Here is a 20279-nt window from a genome sequence, read left to right on the forward strand (position 1 = left end):
CTTTCTACATGATGAAGGTATGGGCATGCGGTTTTAGTAAATGCTGGTGCTTCCCGTTCTCCTACGGAGGAGACTCCGGGAAACAACGTAGCCATTCTAAGCCTGCGGACGTCCCTCTGGTAGCTGCCAACGAACCTGCGATCCCCACCCACAAGTTCGAGACACTTGCACTGTCGTTTGGGCACGCTAAATATCATTGGAAGTTTCTTGTTGCCGACGTCACATTGGTAATCCTTAGTGCGGATTTCCTTCCCCATTTCTACCAACTGGTTGATGCTCCTCATCGACAGTTAGTCGATGCACTCTTACTCTTCAACCCACCCACTGGGATTTCTCTCTCCACAGCACACCCACGGATGCCTACATCCACCTCCTCATGTACTCATATCTTCCGTCCAAAACTTCGCCAAACTCCCACGGTTCCCGCTAAATGATCACGGTTCCCGCCAACCACCATATCAAGACGATGGGGTCCCATGTTTGCCAGATTCCAGTTTATGGCCTCGGATCGGTTGGCAGCCGCTAAACGAACATTCGCCGAAATGGAAGAAATTGGCCTTTGCCAGAGGGCTTCAAGTCCATGGTTGTCCCCTCTACACATTGTCCAGAAAAAGGATGGATCCCTGTCCCCTTTTGAGGATTACAGTCCTCTGAACATGCTAACAGAATTAGATCACTAACCCCACCCCAACATCCTCCACAACATTGATAATGTTACCTCTACTTGCACAAAGTGAAGTTATTTTCCACTCTCAACCTCTTGAAGGTAAATAATCAGTGCCCGTGAGCTCAGAAGACATCCCCAAGACTGCCATCACCACCCCTTCAGGACTTACAGAATCAATTACTAAACTCCTGTTTAGGCCTTCGTAATACTGGGGTTCCTTTTCAACGCCTCGTGGATGGCATCTTAGTGGACCGCCCCTTCTGTGTATGCTATGTGGATGACATACTTGTGTTCACCTCTAAAGAGGAACATCCGAGTAACTTATGTTTCATTCTTGACCGCTTGCAACAGGACGACCTTATAGTTCGGTACAACAATGTAATAATGCTTCTTGGACACCGCATCACTCCTGAAGCTGTTCACCCCTCCCTGAGAAGGTATAAGCTGTTCAGAACTTTCCCACAACTTTGACTGTCAAAGCACTGTAAGAATGAGATAATACTACCACCAGCTCTTTACAGTCATCACTGCCACCCTTGCCTACTTTTAAGCCTCCCTAAGGTGGGGTCACCTTCAGGAAGCAGCCTTCTGCAACGCGAGGAATGCCTTATCAAGTGCTGCTGCTCTCCCCTTTCCCATACCACATGCCCCTCTCCTCCTCTTCAATGATGTTAGTGACATTGCTATTTGTGCAGTACTCGAGTAGGTGGCCCACGGCTCACCTCACTGGCCTTCTTCAGCAGAAAACTATCCAAGGAGGAATCCGACTACAAGTACACAACTTTCGAACGCAAATTGCTGTCGGTACATTAGCCTGTGCATGCCTTCACTGTCCGATGCCTGGTCTGCCCGTCAATGCCGACACCTCTCTACCATGGCTGAACACATCTGCACCCTTCTACACATCCTTGGGAAAATTATTCCAGTTGTCAATGCCTGTCAAGAAACACATTGGCCGCCATTCATCTGGGATTGGATTAAAATGCCTTGGCAGAAGCCCCACCCAAAAAAAGATCCAGAGTACCAAGCAGGCAGGACATCCTGCACATCCCTCTGTTGGGAAGACGTCACCCTCGACTCAAACACCGCCGCCCTCTGTGATGTCAGTACTGGCAGGCAGCAACTGTGGATACCTGTCCCCTGCACCAACTAGTTCTTTATTTCCTCCACGGCTCATATCCCTCAAGCCAATCTACTGGAGACGAAGTTTATTTGGCACAAAATTACTAAGGATACCAAGTATTTGGTCCATGCCAGCACTGTACTTCATGTCAAGCTTTGAAAGTACATCGACACTGATTTAGGAGTGGGCACCTTCCCTCAACCTCTGTCATTTTGCCCACATTCATGTTGAGGTAGTAAGTTCCCTGTCCACATTAAGTACACCGTTACGAGTTTAATGTCATTGACTGATCCCCTCGTTGGCCTGAAGGAACCCCAATGCAAACTGCAACATCTGCCTCAAATATGCTTTACTCTCAAGGTGGATTGCAGGATTTGGTATCCTTAAGCACATTACCTCTGACAGGGGTACCACTTTCACCTCTCAATTGTGGACATAAGTGAATTTCCTGGGCATTACCCTACATCAAACAACCGCCTACAACCCTGCAGCCAATGGAATGGTAGAACATTTTCATAGCACCCTCAAAGCAACTTTATCGTCATGTTGCAATGACTGCAACTGATTTACTCAACTTCCCTGGATCCTTATGGGACCAAGGACCACTCCTAAAGATGCCCTAGATGTCTCGGCAGTTGAAATGGTGTACTGTATTGTGAACTGTTGGTGATCCCTGGTGATTTTTTTTTTTCCTGTCTGCAACCTCCACTGACAATCTCCAGTGCCTACCTCATATGTAAAAATTTACTCCATGCCGCCAGACTTACAAGACCCCAGCAAACCAACACAAACAGATTTGCACACAGTAACGCACGTTTTCTGTGCAACGACACTAGCAAGTCTGCGCTAACAGCCCTTTACACGGGCCCTTTCCTCATGATCCGTCACATATTGAAGGCTTTCTTTATATTCATGGCAAAGACGACTGGGTCTCTATTGACTGCCAAATATCAGCGCATCTCCTGCAAGATGACCCACTTACAGTGCGCCTCTCAAGAGGTTAAGCTTGCTATATGTTTTGTACCATTTGAGTTTTGTGTCACTCTAGGTCTCAGCTATCTGTATATAAGCTCTTCTCATAGAATAAACTTGCATTCATCTCGCCTCTGTTACACCCTAACAGCCACATCGCACACATGCAATTACATAAGGGAGCACCAGAATGTGACTGATCAAGTTAAGATGCCTAAATGCAAATGGGTAGGAGCATACTAGTATGAGATTGCTCAAGTTAGAAGCGTAAGTGTAGAGAGATAAGAGTACGCATGTGACTGCTCTAGATAGGCACATTGATTGATTGATTTAAAGTTTTCAGGCATCCTGACATCTAAGGTCATTGACACCGACTCTGGATAGGCACATTTGCTAACACCACAAATTCAAGAGTGCTTGTGAAAGTGCTCCTAAAGCAACGCACTCTAGCAGGCAAATGAGGTGTTTGATTGATAGCGAGCAGGCAAGAGCATCCGAGATCAATTCAGAGCGAACAAGAAGATGCACGATCGTTTGCAAGCAGGCGTCAATCGTGAGCTGAGCAGTTAAGGTTGTAGCTTGCGACCACTTACATGCAATGGCCCTCCCTTACGAGAGTGAAAACATCTAGTAGCATGCCTAGAATTTCCCTAATGGGAGCGCTAACTGGGGCAAGGCTTGTTGGCAAATACTTATTGCACCCCATTTTTGGCCTTACCTAAGCTTCTTGGTCAATTTAAATAAAATTAAGATTAGTTCCAGAAAGGATATTCCAGTGGATAGGATTGCACTGGATCATGTCAAAAGCTATATTAAGTCCCGAAGACATCTCTAAAGAATCCTTCACAAGGTCAATTGTTTCCTTCAGCGTTTCAAACAGCTTGCCTCAATAATCTATACACTTCTGAAGACCAGGTTGAAAAACCTCCACTAGGCGTAGAAAACAGTAGCTAAGAGGGGATGTCGAGACAAGATCTCAGTTGCCCAGTCATTACAAAAGAATCCCCACCAAGGTCTTTCTCAATGTCAGACCCGTTGGTCCCTCTCCCAGTATCAATGATCATTCATGCAGATGCACTGAAGTCTGACTGGGGAGGTCACTCAGGAGAGACATACCTTTGGGATATGCCCCCACAACCTACTGCATTTCACAACTGCGCTGTAACATAATATACCTGACAAAGAAAAAAAAAACAATCTGTGAAGGAACTCAAATTTTCTTGAACAACCTGGTGGCATTCTGCTGTCTTGGGAGGGGAGGATCCTGCTAAGAACTCTCAATGTAATAGTTATCCTAATTATGAAGCTCCTTTGGAAGAAGGAGCTATTCCTCTCTCCAATCCCCCTCTCGGGGTTCCATCAACATGGTGTGGACTCCCTGTCCATAGAGACGACCCAAGACACGGAATGGACATTGGATCAGGGCTCATTTTAAGAGATCAAGATTATACCTGTTCTGCAAGTCGAATTGTTCACAACAAAAAATCACAAACCTCTGGTTTATATAGCTTCGAATGTGGCTCCCTATGCAGTGGCTAAGGATGACCTAAATTTGGACTGGAACAATTACTCTTCATCTATCGGTTCCCTTCAACGCCCATCATTTTGAAGGTTTTTAAGATCCTTTCAGAATTGTTGAGGGCAGCGGCACTACTGGCACTACAGTGACCCGGTAGCCCATTGTTTTCACTACTTCAGCGTCTAAAGCCAATACCACACCCTCCTCGATCAGCATTCCTATATCTGTAGAGAATTAGAACATCTTTTTCCGGCCAGAACCTTCACCTTTGGATTTTTCCTCCTGCACTTAGTGAATTTTTATAAAATGTGACATTTGATGAAATGTCATTGGCCTTTCGCCACCAGAAAAATGGGTATGGAAAGCACAGATGACCTTCAAAGATAGGTCCCCATGCCAAATAACACCAGACTTCCTGGTTGAACTTTTGTTCCACCTCTAAAAGTAAATACAGTATAAGCCCTTAACAATATTATTACACAAATTTGCGTAAAACCTCTCACACAAGCTTTTAACTTGGATTTAGAATCAACAATCCAAAAGATTATACAATCTCTTGCCTTAGTGACCACCCCAGCCAACTAATTCACTGTCCTGGTCTCAATAGGGTACTTAAATTTTTAACAAAGTTAATTTCTCTAGTTTCCCTCAAAGAATTACTTCAGAAGTATTTAGCTTTGGGAGCGAGTCAGAACACATGCAGAATTAAGTAAGTCTCACATCACGCCTGCCTACCTCCTGATTCTGTCTCCTGGCATCCTGTTTTCCACCAAAAATGAAGAGCCACTACAGAGGCAGGATCCTCTCTCTATCATGGCTTTACAATCAAGGGATGGCAACTTCTGTCCAATATCTACTCTGCAGACAGATATCGAGATCCATGTTTGCAGAGTGTAGTCAGTTTGAAAATAGACAAACCAGACCTTCTACAAGGGCTATCTATGAACTAATGATCATAAAAAAAGTGAACTCTCTCCCCATCCCTAAGACCCACGATGTGAGAAAAATTACTTTATTGGCATTTTTTGCTAATATTAAATTTCAGAAGAAAACTTTATGGGTTGGTTTGGACATAGAATACTGTACTTACAAGACACTACCTTTAACAAATCTAAGTGGTACAAATGATAGCGGTACTCAACTCGTCTGTAACACCTGCAGGAGGTAACCCAACTGAAGAGGAGACCTCTAATCCTGGCCCTCAACCGATTGACCATGACAGGCTCATAGCGGCCCCAAGGGATCTTCTTCTATGAGGTTAGTTTCAACCTGTTATTTTACGTTCATCAGGTATGCACAAACTAATAGTTTGCTTGGTTGGAGAGGAGTACAGTAACTACCAGGGTACCCAGGTTCCTCTTGTATTAGTTCTTGGAAAGCATACAGCAGATAACCCCCAAAACCAGGTTTTGACTTGGGGAAGGAAGGTATGAGCCTTACTCTGAATATAAAAGATGGTAGTTGAGTGCATACTAGCAATCAGGTGGCCTTAGCTCTAGTAACAGTATAGGTTCTTGGCAACGTGTAAAACGAGGTGCTGTGACGGATTCAATCGAGCCTGACTACATAGGTCTCGCTAATACAGTACCTAGGTCTGTGCTGTGCATTTATGGTTAACAATTGAGCCTGAATACATAGGTCTTTATAAAAACAGTGTGCTGTGCATTTATGGTAAACAATTGAGCCTGAATACATAGGTCTTTATAAAAACAGTGTGCTGTGCATTTATGGTAAACAATTGAGCCTGAATACATAGGTCTTTATAAAAACAGTGCGCTGTGCATTTATGGTAAACAATTGAGCCTGAATACATAGGTCTTTATAAAAACAGTGCGCTGTGCATTTATGGTAAACAATTGAGCCTGAATACATAGGTCTTTATAAAAACAGTGCGCTGTGCATTTATGGTAAACAATTGAGCCTGAATACATAGGTCTTTATAAAAACAGTGCGCTGTGCATTTATGGTAAACAATTGAGCCTGAATACATAGGTCTTTATAAAAACAGTGCGCTGTGCATTTATGGTAAACAATTGAGCCTGAATACATAGGTCTTTATAAAAACAGTGCGCTGTGCATTTATGGTAAACAATTGAGCCTGAATACATAGGTCTTTATAAAAACAGTGCGCTGTGCATTTATGGTAAATAGGCCGTAAAACAGGGAGGGCAATATTTCTTTGGTATTCTCTTGTATGCAATTCCCTGTTCTAGCCTTTCCTAGGATAGTTGTTGGAGACCACACAGCATCTCACCCAAAAAAAAGACTTCTTACATCAACACACCCTATTTTAAGCAGAAATGTAGAGTATGAAGGCGTCTGATGATAGAAAACTTTTTTCCTCTTATAATAGAAGTAGTCCCGTATACCTTACAATCATTTAAAATGATCGGCAATATACCGAGAATGAAAGAATTTGGTACATGCAATGGCAAATAATTGTAATACAGTATACAAAAGAATGACAGCATTAACTTCAACCCAGTAACTATAGAAGTATGGTGTTTTCATTATAAAATAAATTTTGAACATACATACCCTGTAGTTATATATATAGCTTACGTCCCTGACGTCACGGCAGAAAATTCAAAACTCCCGCCAATCGCCGATTGGATAGCCAGGTGTACCAACCCTGCACCCTAGCGAGGTACCTAGGAACCATGCCAGGATTCCTCGTATCTTCCATGCCTCTAGTCTCTAGAGGGGAGGAGGGTGGGGAATTTAATTATATATAACTACCGGGTAGCCTATGTATGTTCAAAAATTTATTTTATAATGAAAAATACCATTTTCAAACATAACTCACCCGGTAGCTATATATATAGCTGATTAACACCTTTGGTGTAGGGTTAAAGACAGCCAATATAGTTGGAATTCTGCTTAAGAGTTAATCAAAACAAGCTTAAGGGTTCGTACCTGATAGGGAAGCTGACTTCAATGATTCTCTGCCTCATTATGTCCGCTATCCTTATGAGATCCAGCGATCCTCCCAGGGGGCTGAAGATCTCTTAGGAGCTGTCAAACCAGTGTATATACCTCTATGTGACAGAACCACCTCCAATACCCAGTTCTGGGCGCTCTCAAGGAACAAAATTGACCACCTGACTAAAATCAATGATTGTGGAAGACTGTCACAATCTTCACAAACAACCATAAAAAACAAATAAAAGTTCCAAGAGAAGAAACAGGTACTGTACAGTGATGCCTCAGGATACGAAAGTAATCCGTTCACGATACGGTTTCGTATCCTGATTTTTTCGTATCCTGAGTCACGTTTTACATGTAAATAGCCTAATCCGTTCCAAGCCTTACAAAAAGTCACCTTTTCTTTCATAAACACGATAAACTGTAGTAATAAACATGCAATGCAGCCATTTCTATCATTCAATTATTAACCCAACCGTTAAAAACAGCCTAATCCATTCCAAAAACCACCATGAGATTATTCAATAATGTAGTTAAAGCCTAGTTATCCCCTCCAAGCCCTAAGAAAACGGTCCATTTTCTTTACTACTACAGGGGGTCCTCGGGTTACGACGCTGATCCGTTCTTAAGATGCGGTGTAACCCGAATTTCCGTGTAAGTCGGAACACCATAAATATACGTACTGTACTGTACTGTAAAGTATTACTGTATACTGTACTATAATAAAATGTATCAAATGACATAAAAACAATATTAGAAAAAGAGAAAACAATTCCTTACCACATGAATTAAAGTAAATATCAATAAAAAAAGAAAACAATTCCTTACCACATGAATTAAAGTTAGCCTCTCCTTGCCTGCTTTATGACCGGGTGCTGACTTCTCCTCCTTTGCTATGTACGTGCGGTTAGGCATGCGCTTCCAGAATAAACCTGTCTCATCCGCATTGAACACCTGATAAGCAGAATAACCCCCCTCCCTAATTATCTCAGCCAACGCTTTAGGAAATTCACTTGCTGCTTTCTCATCCCCACTAGCAGCTTCACCTTGCACTTTAAGATTATGGTAATTGGCCCGAGCCTTAAATCGCATAAACCAACCCCTACTAGCCGAAAACTCTTCACTTTCACTTTCTCCCCACCTTTCTTTTTTCAACGCTTCAAACAACCTTTTAGCCTTCTCTTGAATAACCATTAAGCTCACTGGAATACGCCGTTGATTTTGATCTTCCAACCAAAGCACTAATAACCTTTCCATTTCGATAATTAAACCACTACGCTGTTTCGTTATCACTGTTGCTTTCATTGGAGCAGATCCTTTTACGTGTTCAACAATGCGCTCCTTATCTTTAAGGATAGTAGCCACGGTCGAACGGCTAAGGCCAAGCGATCGGCCAATGTTCGTTGGCGTTTCACCGTTTTTAGACCGCTTAATAATGTCTAATTTCACTTCCATGGTGATGGCCTTCCTTTTCTTCGATGCACTACCATCAGAAGAATCTGCCTTGCGCTTTGGAGCCATAATGAAGGGCAAAAAGTTCAAAAAAACGATCAAACACGTGAGAGAAAGAACAGGCAATCACAACCAAAAATGGCGTATGAGTGGAACTGAGCGACGCCGTCTTCCTCGCCCACAACCACCGCAAAGCGTATTCATCCACCGCGCGCTAGAAACTAGTTCGCAATTGTTTACGTCGCTTACGACGCTAACGGTGTAAGACGGAACGACGCTTAATATTATTTTTATATTTTTATGGGGCGCGTTCGTAACGGCGAAACCGCGTAAGTCGGGACCGTCGTAACCCGAGGACCTACTGTATATAAAAGTTACGGTACTGTATGTAAAGCATTTGGATCAGTGAAGGTGTATTGTTACCTGTACACCTAAATTAAGGGTTGATACCCTGAAAAAAAAAGGTGCTGTACTCTCGGCGACGAGTTGGGATCTCGTAAGCTTTTCGTATCCTGAAAATTTTTTCGTATACTGGGGCATAAAAATCTTTGTATCGCTTTTCGTATCCTGAATTTTTCGTAAGCAGAAACTTTCGTATCCAGAGGTATCACTGTATTAGGATTATGGGAATGTTGTGGTGGATCCTTCCCCCACTACTGCACTCGCTGCTGCGAATGGACCCAGAGTGTAGCAGTCCTCATAACGAGTCTGAACACTTTTCAGATAATGTGAAGCGAACACAGATTTACTCCTCCAAAAGGTTGTGTCCATTATGCTTTGCAACGATCTATTCTGTCTGAATGCCACTGACATTGCTACAGCTCTAACTTCGTGTGTCTTGACCTTTAGAAGTCTAAGGTCTGCCTCATTGTAATGTGCATTAGCCTCTTTAATCACAAGTCTGATGAAAAATGACAGCATTCTTAAGACATCTGCAACGTGGGCTTTTTGACCGAACACCAAAAAGCTTCCGAATTGCCTCGCAACTCTCTTGTTCTGTTCAGGTAGAACCTCAGAGCTCTTACTGGGCATAGGACTCTTTCCAACTCCTTGCCAACTATATCCGAAAGATTCGGAATCTCAAAAGCCTTGGGCCAAGGTTGAGAAGGGCGCTCATTTTTGGCAAGAAAGCTTAACTGCAAGGAACAGACAGCCTTACTATCTCGAAAACCAACGTTTTTGCTAAATGCATGGATTATGCTAACTCTTTTGGCTGTTGCGAGACTAACCAAAAACAGTGTCTTCATTGTAAGGTCCTTCAAGGAAATTGAATGCAAGGGCTCAAATCTGTCACTCAAACTTTAAAACAATATCCAGATTCTAAGCTGGTGAATCCTGGTGCCGTTGCTTTGTTGTATCAAAGGATTTAAGTAGTTCTTGCAAGTCCTTATTATTTGAAAGGTCCAGGTTTCTGTGCCTGAATACAGTCGCTAACATACTCCTGTATCCCTTAATGGTAGAAGATGAAAAGTTGCGCTTCCTTCGAAGGTGTAACAGGTAGTCAGCAATTTGAGCTACAGAGGTACTGGATGAGGAAACGAGTTGACTCTACACCACACTCTAAAAACCTCCCACTTGGATTGATAAACCCTGATGGTTGATGTCCTTCTTGGTCTTGCAATAGCTTTAGCTGCCTCCTTCAAAAAACCTCTAGCTCTTGTGAGTTTTTCGATAGTCTGAAGGCAGTCAGCTGAAGACTTTAGAGAGACTGATGGTACCTTTCTAAGTGGGGTGGTTTGAGTAAATCTACTCTTAATGTAAGGCTTCTTGGAGTGTCTACCATCCATTCCAGTACCTCTGTGAACCATTCCCTTGAGGGCCAAAAGGGGGCCACTAGGGTCATTCTGGTCCCTTCGTGTGACACTTTTGTACCACTTTGTACAGGATCTTGAATGGTGGAAAAGCGTACGTGTCTAGATTGGTCCAATCCAACAGAAAAGCATCTATGCAGACTGCCTCTAGATCTGGCACTGGGGAACAATACGTCTCTAGCCTCTTTGTTTTTGAGGTCGCGAAAATGTCTATGCATGGCCGACCCGAAAGTCGCCACAGACTCTTGCAGACTTGTTGATGGAGCATCCACTCTGGACAGAATCTGATCTCTTCTGCTGAGGCTGTCTGCCATTACATTCTTCTCTCCTTGAATGAACCTTGTAATCAGGAACATTCCTTTACTTTGCCCATAAAAGGAGATTCCTCGCAGTTTCGTAAAGGGATATCGAGTGAGTTCCTCCTTGCTTGGCAATGTAAGCCAATGCTGTGGTGTTGTCGGCATTGACCTGCACCACTTTGTTTAGAACTGACCCTTCGAAACTTCTGAGGGCTTACAGGACAGCCGACAATTCTTTCTGGTTAATATGGAAGTTCTCCCGAGTCTCGGACCACAACCCTGAAACTTCCAATTTGCCCAGTGTTGCTCCCCACCCCGAGTCCGAGACGTCTGGGTTCTTTTGTTCTAAGTGGTAACCTTCTTGGAACTTGTCTGGCTCATTCCACCACTGAAGGCAGCTTTTGATGGATTCCGTAATTGGAATGCACATTGTCTCTAGGTCCTTCTCCTTGTCCCAATGGTGATTGAGGTGGAATTGGAGAGGACGAAGGTTCAGCCTTCCTAGAGAGACAGAGGGTTCCAATGACGAGAGGGTTCCTACTAGACTCATCCACTTCCTCGCCGAACACTTCCTTTTCCTTAGAAAAGATCAAAGTTTCAAACTGGCTTGTTTCGTCCTTAATGGAGACGGAAAAGACCGAAAAACCCGACTCCGAATCACCATTCCCAAATAAAGAATCTCTTGTGATGGTATCAGGAGAGACTTCTCCTTGTTGACAAGAAGACCCAATTCTTTCGTTAGACTCAAAGTTGTCTGGAGATCCCTCAGGCAGTGATCGAATGAGTGAGCTCTGAGAAGCCAATCGTCGAGATACAGGGAGGCTCTGATGCCTCGAGTGGAGATTCATTTATTGATTGAAAGTTTTCTGGCATCCTGACACCTATTATATATTAAAAATAAAAGATTTCAATTAAAACCATAAAAGTTAAGAAGTCATTACAATAGTTAAATAGTTTTCAGAAGACCTGCTTCTGAAATAAATCTAAAAATTCTGCTCGCATAGTATGACATGTCCAAGAATCTTGGCAAGGATGAAACTGCCATCCTCACCTCTAGCCTCAGATATCTATTTCTTAAGTTAGTAAAATTAGGGCATTCGGTCAACATATGCCTCACTGTTAAAGGTACTAAACAGTCCTCACAATACAGTTGGTGTTGGCCCTTCAACAGAAACTCGTGTGTCAACCGTGTGTGAACAATACGGAGACGACAGAGTTGTCTCCCATTTTCGAGGTATCATATTATACCTCCAAGGTGATATGATATTTTTTACTTCCCTCATTTTATTGCCATCTTGACTATCCCAGTGCTATTGCCATTTATTACAAACCAATTTCTTGATGTAAGGTAGGAAATCATTACAGGGATTGGGATACCTCCTTGGTAGCAACTCGGATGCCGCATTCTTCGCCAGTAAATCTGCCTTCTCTTTCCCACACACACCTACATGTGCTGGAACCCAACAAAAACGAACTGTTATACCTCTCCGTCCAATAATAAAGAGCCATTCTAAAATCTTTAAAACTAGAGGGTTACTACAATTAAAAACTTCTAAAGCTTAAACATTCTTGCATCACTAAAAATTTATAAATTACCCTCCTTTTTCCAAAGCTATTTTCTCAATAGTGGTTAACCCTTTTACCCCCAGGCTCTTTGGAAATTTCCAACCCTTAACCCCCAAGGGGTTGTGTTTTCTCCAGCACATTTTGCAGTATATATTTTTTAAATTGCTCTAACAGGGAACAGCCTTAATTTTTGTCAGAGAGAGGTCAGGTTGGTCTCATTCTCTTGGAAAATGCCTGAATTTTTTTCAAAAAACTATCAAAAATATGAAAAAAAAAATTTTTATAGCATTTTTTTGCAAGGATGTACCGGTATGTCCATGGGGGTAAAGGGATGAGTTTTGTGAAATGTACCTGTACGTCCTTTGGGGGTAAAAGGGTTAATATGCCATACAGTTCGGCAGTAAATATGGAAGCTGTTAGAGGAAGTGCACCTCTACAATTAAAATCATTACTATGTACGCCAAATCCAATGCCAGCATCAGATTTGGAGCCATCAGTATATATAAAAGTCAATCCCCTATGTTCTTCAACATGTTCCATAAAAAGAGACCTGGATTTTAAGTCAAGTCATTCTTCTTAACTCCAATAAAGTATTTACAAAAAGATATGTCAGGTAATTTCCATGGAGGCGTTGATGATACCTTGAATGGAAGCACCTTAATTCTAATTATATCCAGATTGTTTAATAATTGTTTCACCCGAAACCCAAAAGGTTGAGGAGATTTTGGGTGCAACTCAAAGTAGGTTGAGTGCCTTACAAGGCTTGCAGTCTGAAAGGTTGAATTAGGGAGTCTTTGCAATCTAAACCAATACCGAATAATAGAGGACATTCGGTAAAGGTCTAGAGGCAACTCCCCAGCATCCACAAGGAGACTTGTGATAGGTGAGGTCCTCGAGTGGAGAATTCTTGCTACATTGAGTATAAGTTTCGTAAATATTTGCGGGGCGGTGCTGAGGCCGAAACATAGGGCTCGAAATCGAAAAACTTCCCCCTTGAATACAAACCTTAGATAATGCATGAAGCTCGGATGAATTGGGATGTGAAAATAAGCGTCCTGGAGGTCTAATGAGACCAACCAGTCGCCTTTTCTTACTGCTGCAAGAACCGACTTCGAAGTCTCCATCGAGAACTTAGTCTTCTGGACAAACTTGTTTAACGCACTCACGTCCAGGACTGGATGCCCTCCCCCCCGAGTTCTTGGGTACCAGAACAGGCGGTTGTAAAAGCCTGGAGAATGTAAGTCCCGCACCCTTTCTATGGCCCCCTTCTCCAACATTAGACACTTGAATTTGTAGCGCTTGCCTCTTTGCCTCCTCTCTGTATCTGGGAGAGAGATCCACTGGAGCTAAAACCAAAAGAGGTTTCCATATAAAGGGGATTTCGTAACCCTCCTTCATAAGATGTAATGACCAAAGGTCTGCTCCCCTCTTCTCCCACGCTCGCCAGAAGTTGAGTAGTCTGGCTCCTACTGCCTGAAGGCGAAAGCAGTCAAGACTCTGCTTCGCCCTGTTCTGAAGCCTCTCCTCTTGGCTATTCTTCCATCGGGCCTGGAGCTACCCCTGCTGGAAGACCTACCTCGAAAGGGCTGAGAACTTAGGAAAAGTTGTTTCTTCCTTAGGTTTGCTGCTGCAAAAAGAAGTTGGTAGGACCTTTCTAGCTGTCTTAGAGACCAGATCTTGTGTGGCCTTTTGCGTTATGCGGACAAGATTTCCCTTATGAGCTCGTGGAAACCGCGAGGAAGACACAGGAGCATACAATAACTCCAATTTCTGGAAGGGAGTAAACCCCAGCGACAGAAATGAACACATCTGAGCCCTATTCTTAAGAATTCCTGCTGAAAGGAGCGCCACCAACTCATTAGATCCGTCCCGCAATGACTTATCCATACAGGACATTAAGTGGACTAAGCTAGAAGTATCACCTTCTTTAAAAGCAGAAACTTTCTTGCCCAAGGCTCAAGAGTCCAATCAAGGAAGTTAAAAACCTCGAAGGCTCTAAAGACGCCTTTGAGCAGATGATCCAACTCCGAGGTACACCAGAAAATCTTGGTCTTCCTCATGGCCGACCGACGAGGAGCGTCTACAAAACTCGAGAAATCTCCCTGGGCAGAGGCAGGTACTCCCAAGCCGAGAACTTCTCCTGTCTCGTACCAGATACTAGACCTAGATGCTAGTCTAGCTGGAGGAAACGCGAAGGCCGCTTTTCCTTGGTCTTTTTGGGACTCCATCCAGTCTCCCATCAGTCTTAGAGCCCTCTTAGAAGACTGTGACAAGATCATCTTGGTAAACCGAGACTTCCTCGACGCCTTCCCAAGCGTGAATTCTGAAGGTGGAGAACGTGGGGCAACGGGTACAAAAAATTCTGGGAATTCCTCATTTAAAACCTTCATGAGTTTTTTCAGATCTACTGAAGGACGAAATAAGTTAAGTGTCTTCATCTTCTGATACCTCCTCAAACAGCTCAACCGGAGAAAGGTGATCATCTATGTCCTCTTCTGGCAAAGCCCCAACGGGAGCAACATCATCAAGTTCAGGGTCCACCTCATGAAGTTCCTGACTTCTGACAGCAACAGAACCTGGATCAGCAAGTCTATCGCCAAGTAGATCTACCGCTTGACACTCAGCCAAACGCTCGCGATCAAAGCGATCGGAACTAACGTGTTCCTGATCATGACATCTGATAAAACCAGTGTCATTGTGAAGTGCGTGGTTCTCCTCATAATAAAGTCTCACTTCTTGACTACTAGCAACACGGGAAGAAGTTGGTCGCTCGGTGTCACGTTCTGAAAAAAGCTTGACGTTGCATCCTGACTGGCACTCAGCGCCGCGTACCGTTTGACGCTCGACGTCCTGCCTGGCTGCTTGTCGCTCTGCGACGCGTCCTGGAGGACGTTCAATATCGCGTCTTGTAGGATGGTTGACGTCCTGTTTTGTAGGACGTTCGCCGTCTTGTTTAGCAGGACGCTCGACGTCACGTTTTGTTGGACGCTCGAGCTCATGTCATGAATGTTGTTCACCTTACGCTTAGAAGGATGCTCGGCACCTCGGTCTATAGAACGCTCGACCTTAGGTCTGGGTGAACACACTACGTTGTTATTTGTTGATTGCTCAAGATCACGTTCAACGCTATGACAAGAAGGGCGCTGGGCGCCTCGTATAGAAGGACGCTCGACATCACAAAAAACTGCACACAGTCACATTTGGGTGGTCGTTCTGGAACACGTCCTAGAGGACGTTTCTTGTCGCGTTGAGAAGACCGCTTGTTGTCTCGAGCTTGACATTCAATGTCACATCTGGCTGCTTGACGCTTGTCGCCACAATGGGTTGCCCGACGTTTGAGAACAAGATCATGTCCACTTTCCTTATGAGGAACAGTGTCATGACATTTCAAAGGAGAGATGAAAAGAAGTTCGTCATCCAGAGCCTCTTGACTGACAGTCTTACGCCGCCTGGCGTCCAGAAGAGAATCTTCCTGACGTTCAGGATCCAGGACTACTACTCTCTTACCGTCCGGGGTTTGGTAACTGCATGAATGAAGAGAGCCTTTGTTGCATCTCTTGTAGCATGATCAAGTTCGGATCCACTCGTTGCGATATCGGGGACATCATGTCTATCGCCACATCACTCTCCTCACCGCTCATAGAGCATTCAGAGCGTCCAGATGGTGATAACCAGTCTGACGGCTGCGGGGGAGCATGAACCGAGGTCATGCCTGGTTCTGACAACTGATCAGCAAGCGAAAGATTCTTGGCAGAGTCCGACGTCCTAGCAGGACGTTTAGCAGGAGAGCTCTCAACTGAAGATGGAAACTGCTCTGGACTGCTCCAATGGCTACAACCAGGAGCTCACGCTGTGCTAGTAGGACACTGGTTGGCCTTATCAAAGGTCCTCTTGAGAGGTCTGGAAGCTTGACACCAGCCTCTTTTAGGTATTGCGTCATCCGAAGACGACGAAAAAAACTTAACCTCACCATTCCTAAGGTGAGGGCGAACGTCCTGTGAAACGTCAACAGGTACGTTCGAGGGGACGTCTGCTCGTGAGCTAAAGCCTCTCGTCTCCTTTTGCCAGTCGACATTCCTTCTCCCAGGGGTTGGGGAGTTTGGAAGAGGTCTAAGACTAGGAGAACGACAGACCCGAGCCCGAGCAGGCACACCCTACACAGCACTAAATAACTTCACTGCACTTCTAGCACTTTCACCCTTTAACTGCTTTACATCGGACATAAGCTGCGTCCTGTCCGCCGCAAGCGATTCAACCTTAGCGCCCAGCGCTTGCATCGCCACCAACATGTCTTTAAGCGTAGACTCCTTAGCAGTTACTGTACAGTAGTGGGATCAGAATCTACCACTACAGGGGAAGGATTAGGTTCAGTGACACGGGAAGAGGAAAAGTCTTTTGAAGAACGAGAAGAACTTAGTCTCAATCTATCTCTTTGAAGTTTACGCCTATAGCGATCAAACTCAAGCCATTCATTCTCGGATAAAAGAACGCACTCATCACACCGATCACCCAACTCACATTCTTTACCTCTGCATTTAACGCAGAGCGAATGGGGATCAAGAGAGGCCTTAGCCATTCGGGTCTTACACCCACTCACACATCCTAAAAGTTATAGGGGGGTGGCCATTTTGAAAATTGAGAGAAATCAACAAGCAAGGGTAAAAAATTCTAAATCCAAACGTAATCCAAGAATATCCCCAAAAGCACAATCAAATAAGTGTGAGTCAAAACCAAAGTGTTGTACATCACCAAAGTAAATCAGCAAAAAATCAGTAATTGTCGAGTAGAATATCCTAACGATGTTGCCGCTAGCGACAGCAGGGAAGATATGAGGAATCCTGGAATGGTTCCTAGGTACCTCGCTAGGGTGCAGGGGTGGTACACCTGGCTATCCAATCGGCGATTGACGCGAGTTTTGAATTTTCTGCCGTGACGTCAGGGACGTAAGCTATATATAACTACCGGGTAAGTCTTATTTTTAAAAATCTGAAGATGGCATTAAGAGAACCGAGCCACTTGCTAATCACATGGCGACGACTTATGATCGGTGGGTTAACGCATTAATCATTGGAAGAGAGTGCCTTTTATGGGGTCATCAATTGTATGCAACAGTTTTAAATAGTTATTTGATTAAAAAATCAATACTCAAACCTCATTATTAAAGGAAATGAAGGAAAAATAAAATAACTGTGGAAACTGGGCATTCCTTAGAAGAACAATTCTAATAGCCCAGGGAAACACTTACCATATTCAATGCCAGTGATAAAGAATGCCGAGCTCTTGGAGAAGTGGACAAAAACTTGAAGTTTCAATTGTACAAATATGAACGGTATATGGCTTCATCACCTGTAACAAGAAGCTAAGTTAATAAAGAATTTCTTTTTGAAGCTAGAGCTTTTTAACTCAGCTACTAATAATCCTAATTGTGAGAACTGTTTTACCAGATATTGAAATAAATCTTGTTCACTTTCTCCAGGAAAAACTTAATATCAAGACTATACAGGAGCTAAATTCAAGAAGTCTATTAATCTCATTAATAATGAATCTTAAACTTTAAAATATTGTTAATGATTCATAACATTTTAATTTATAAGCCCTCCTTATGCATCTAACTACATTATATGGGTGGTTGAATTCATTGTTAGGAAAAATTAGCCAATCACTAGTATAAACTTTTGATTAATACTAATTCGTAGTAATATACTAATTCATAATATTTAATCAGCTTTTTAAAGAACACTTCACAAGGCGGGAAATTAATAAGAGTGGTCGAGAGACTTCTGGGTAAGACAATGTAGTGGGCTCTATAGGTCAGGTTAAGACACGGTAAGGGATTATTGGCTATGGCAATGGTATATTCCTATGTAGGGGATCACAGGCTTTAGTGGACCTTACATGGTCAAACTGTTTTCGAAAGGAGTTTCACAGAAATGTTCGAACGTGTGAATGGGGTACTGTATTTAGTTGTCGAATGATTAGAAGAAAAGTCGGTTCTAGCCTAACTTTTGTGAGCGGGGTTTCATTGACCACAAAGCTTATGAATTTGTGACTGCCTGATACCTCTTCGAACCGCTTGATAAGCGGGTTAGACAACCAGGTTCGACAAACCATTCGATCGTGTAAGCCCCGCTTGAGAATGATATATCCTTGTATGTTGAGAATTACTGGCCATGGCAATGATTATTCTTATGTAATGGATTACTGGGTAAGATTGTTATGTAGGGGATTATTGCCTATGGCAATGACATATCCTTATGTAGGGGATTGCCAAGTGATATACAGTATAGTTATAAAGATGTTATGGTATTATATCCTTATGTAGGATAAACGGCTAAAATAATGATTTATCCTTGAGTAGGCAATTATTGGCTGTGTTCTAAACACCAAAAAATACAATACAAATGGAGTAAGAAATGGAAACCTTGCACTGGTAAATAAGTTTGTCTTATAAGAATTAGAACATTTGTTACCTTGAGGACACTTACCATCTGAATTCAGTTGATATCATCTGGTTGAATACCATCTTGCTAGAGCTGAAACTACCCATCTATTTCACTGTCCATTGTAATGTGAAGAGCAGGACCTCAACAGCTACAAAATGACAAAAATATCTGAATCAGTATTTTAAAAATAAGGAAAATTCCAACATGTCAACTTATTTTATCCTAAAGTTTGAAAACAAAGTGGCTTGGGATTTTGAAAAACAATTTAGGCCTTAATAAGTGAAAGCACAGAATTTGGTTAAACATGCTAAATGAATTGGAGGCAAAGGAAACCCCGGTTTTCACTAAATTCAACCATTGGAATTACATATTAATTTAAATTTTCTTAATCAAAATCAGTATATATCCAATCCATATAACATTATAATTATGTGGGTGATTGATTTTATTTTTGGGGGGCAAGCTTAGTAATAACAGGCAATGTACATTTCATACCCAAAATTTCTTGACTGGAAATACATTATCAATAAATTCATTAAAGAGAAACTGCTGTTATATCATGTCATTCAGAATTATTTTCTGATTCCATGAGACATTACCACTATTGATTAATGCTAATTCATGGTGTGAAACTCCATTTGTATGGTAACCTAATTGGAGGACGATTCAATAAGTGACCAAACTGTTCAGTCAGAGTATACTTCAGGTATAGCTCATCAATATTGCATCCTTTTATAAGTGGGCGCAAAGCATTTGGAAGGTGTTGATGGATTAGGAAGAAAAACTGGAAATGGAATACAAAGCGAAACTGGAAATGGGATGGGAAGCAAAACTGGAAATGGGTTAGGAAGCAAAACTTTAAATAGGTTAAGCAAAACTGGAAATGTGTTAGGAACCGAAACTGGAAATGGGTTAGGAAGCAAAACTGGAAATGGGTTAGGAAGCAGAACTGGAAATGGGTTAGGAAGCGAAACTGGAAATGGGATAGGAAGCGAAACTGGAAATGGGATAGGAAGCGAAACTGGAAATGGGATAGGAAGCGAAACTGGAAATGGGATAGGAAGCGAAACTGGAGATGGGATAGGAAGCAAAACTGGAGATGGGATAGGAAGCGAAACTGGAGATGGGATAGGAAGCGAAACTGGAGATGGGATAGGAAGCGAAACTGGAGATGGGATAGGAAGCGAAACTGGAGATGGGATAGGAAGCGAAACTGGAGATGGGATAGGAAGCGAAACTGGAGATGGGATAGGAAGCGAAACTGGAGATGGGATAGGAAGCGAAACTGGAGATGGGTTAGGATGCGAAACTGGAGATGGGTTAGGATGCGAAACTGGAGATGGGTTAGGATGCGAAACTGGAAATGGGTTAGGATGCGAAACTGGAAATGGGTTAGGAACAGAAACTGGAAATGGGTTAGGAACAGAAACTGGAAATGAATTAGGAACAGAAACTGGAAATGAGTTTGGAACAGAAACTGGAAATGAATTAGGAACAGAAAC

The 20279-nt window shown here is 42.9% G+C and overlaps 1 long non-coding RNA gene across 1 annotated transcript in view; it reads right to left on the bottom strand.

The window, feature by feature from the left end:
- LOC137645102 (uncharacterized) overlaps positions 1–20279 on the bottom strand; it is a 34917-nt gene that overhangs the window by 13165 nt on the left and 1473 nt on the right. Inside the window, exons 2-3 of the long non-coding RNA XR_011045286.1 lie at positions 18820–18925; positions 17580–17680 (exon numbers count right to left, since the gene is read on the bottom strand). This is a non-coding gene — a long non-coding RNA (uncharacterized lncRNA). The remainder of the gene's footprint in view (positions 1–17579; positions 17681–18819; positions 18926–20279) is intronic.

The sequence above is a fragment of the Palaemon carinicauda genome, chromosome 8 (assembly GCF_036898095.1).
Source record: "Palaemon carinicauda isolate YSFRI2023 chromosome 8, ASM3689809v2, whole genome shotgun sequence".
NCBI classification, from domain to species: domain Eukaryota; kingdom Metazoa; phylum Arthropoda; class Malacostraca; order Decapoda; family Palaemonidae; genus Palaemon; species Palaemon carinicauda.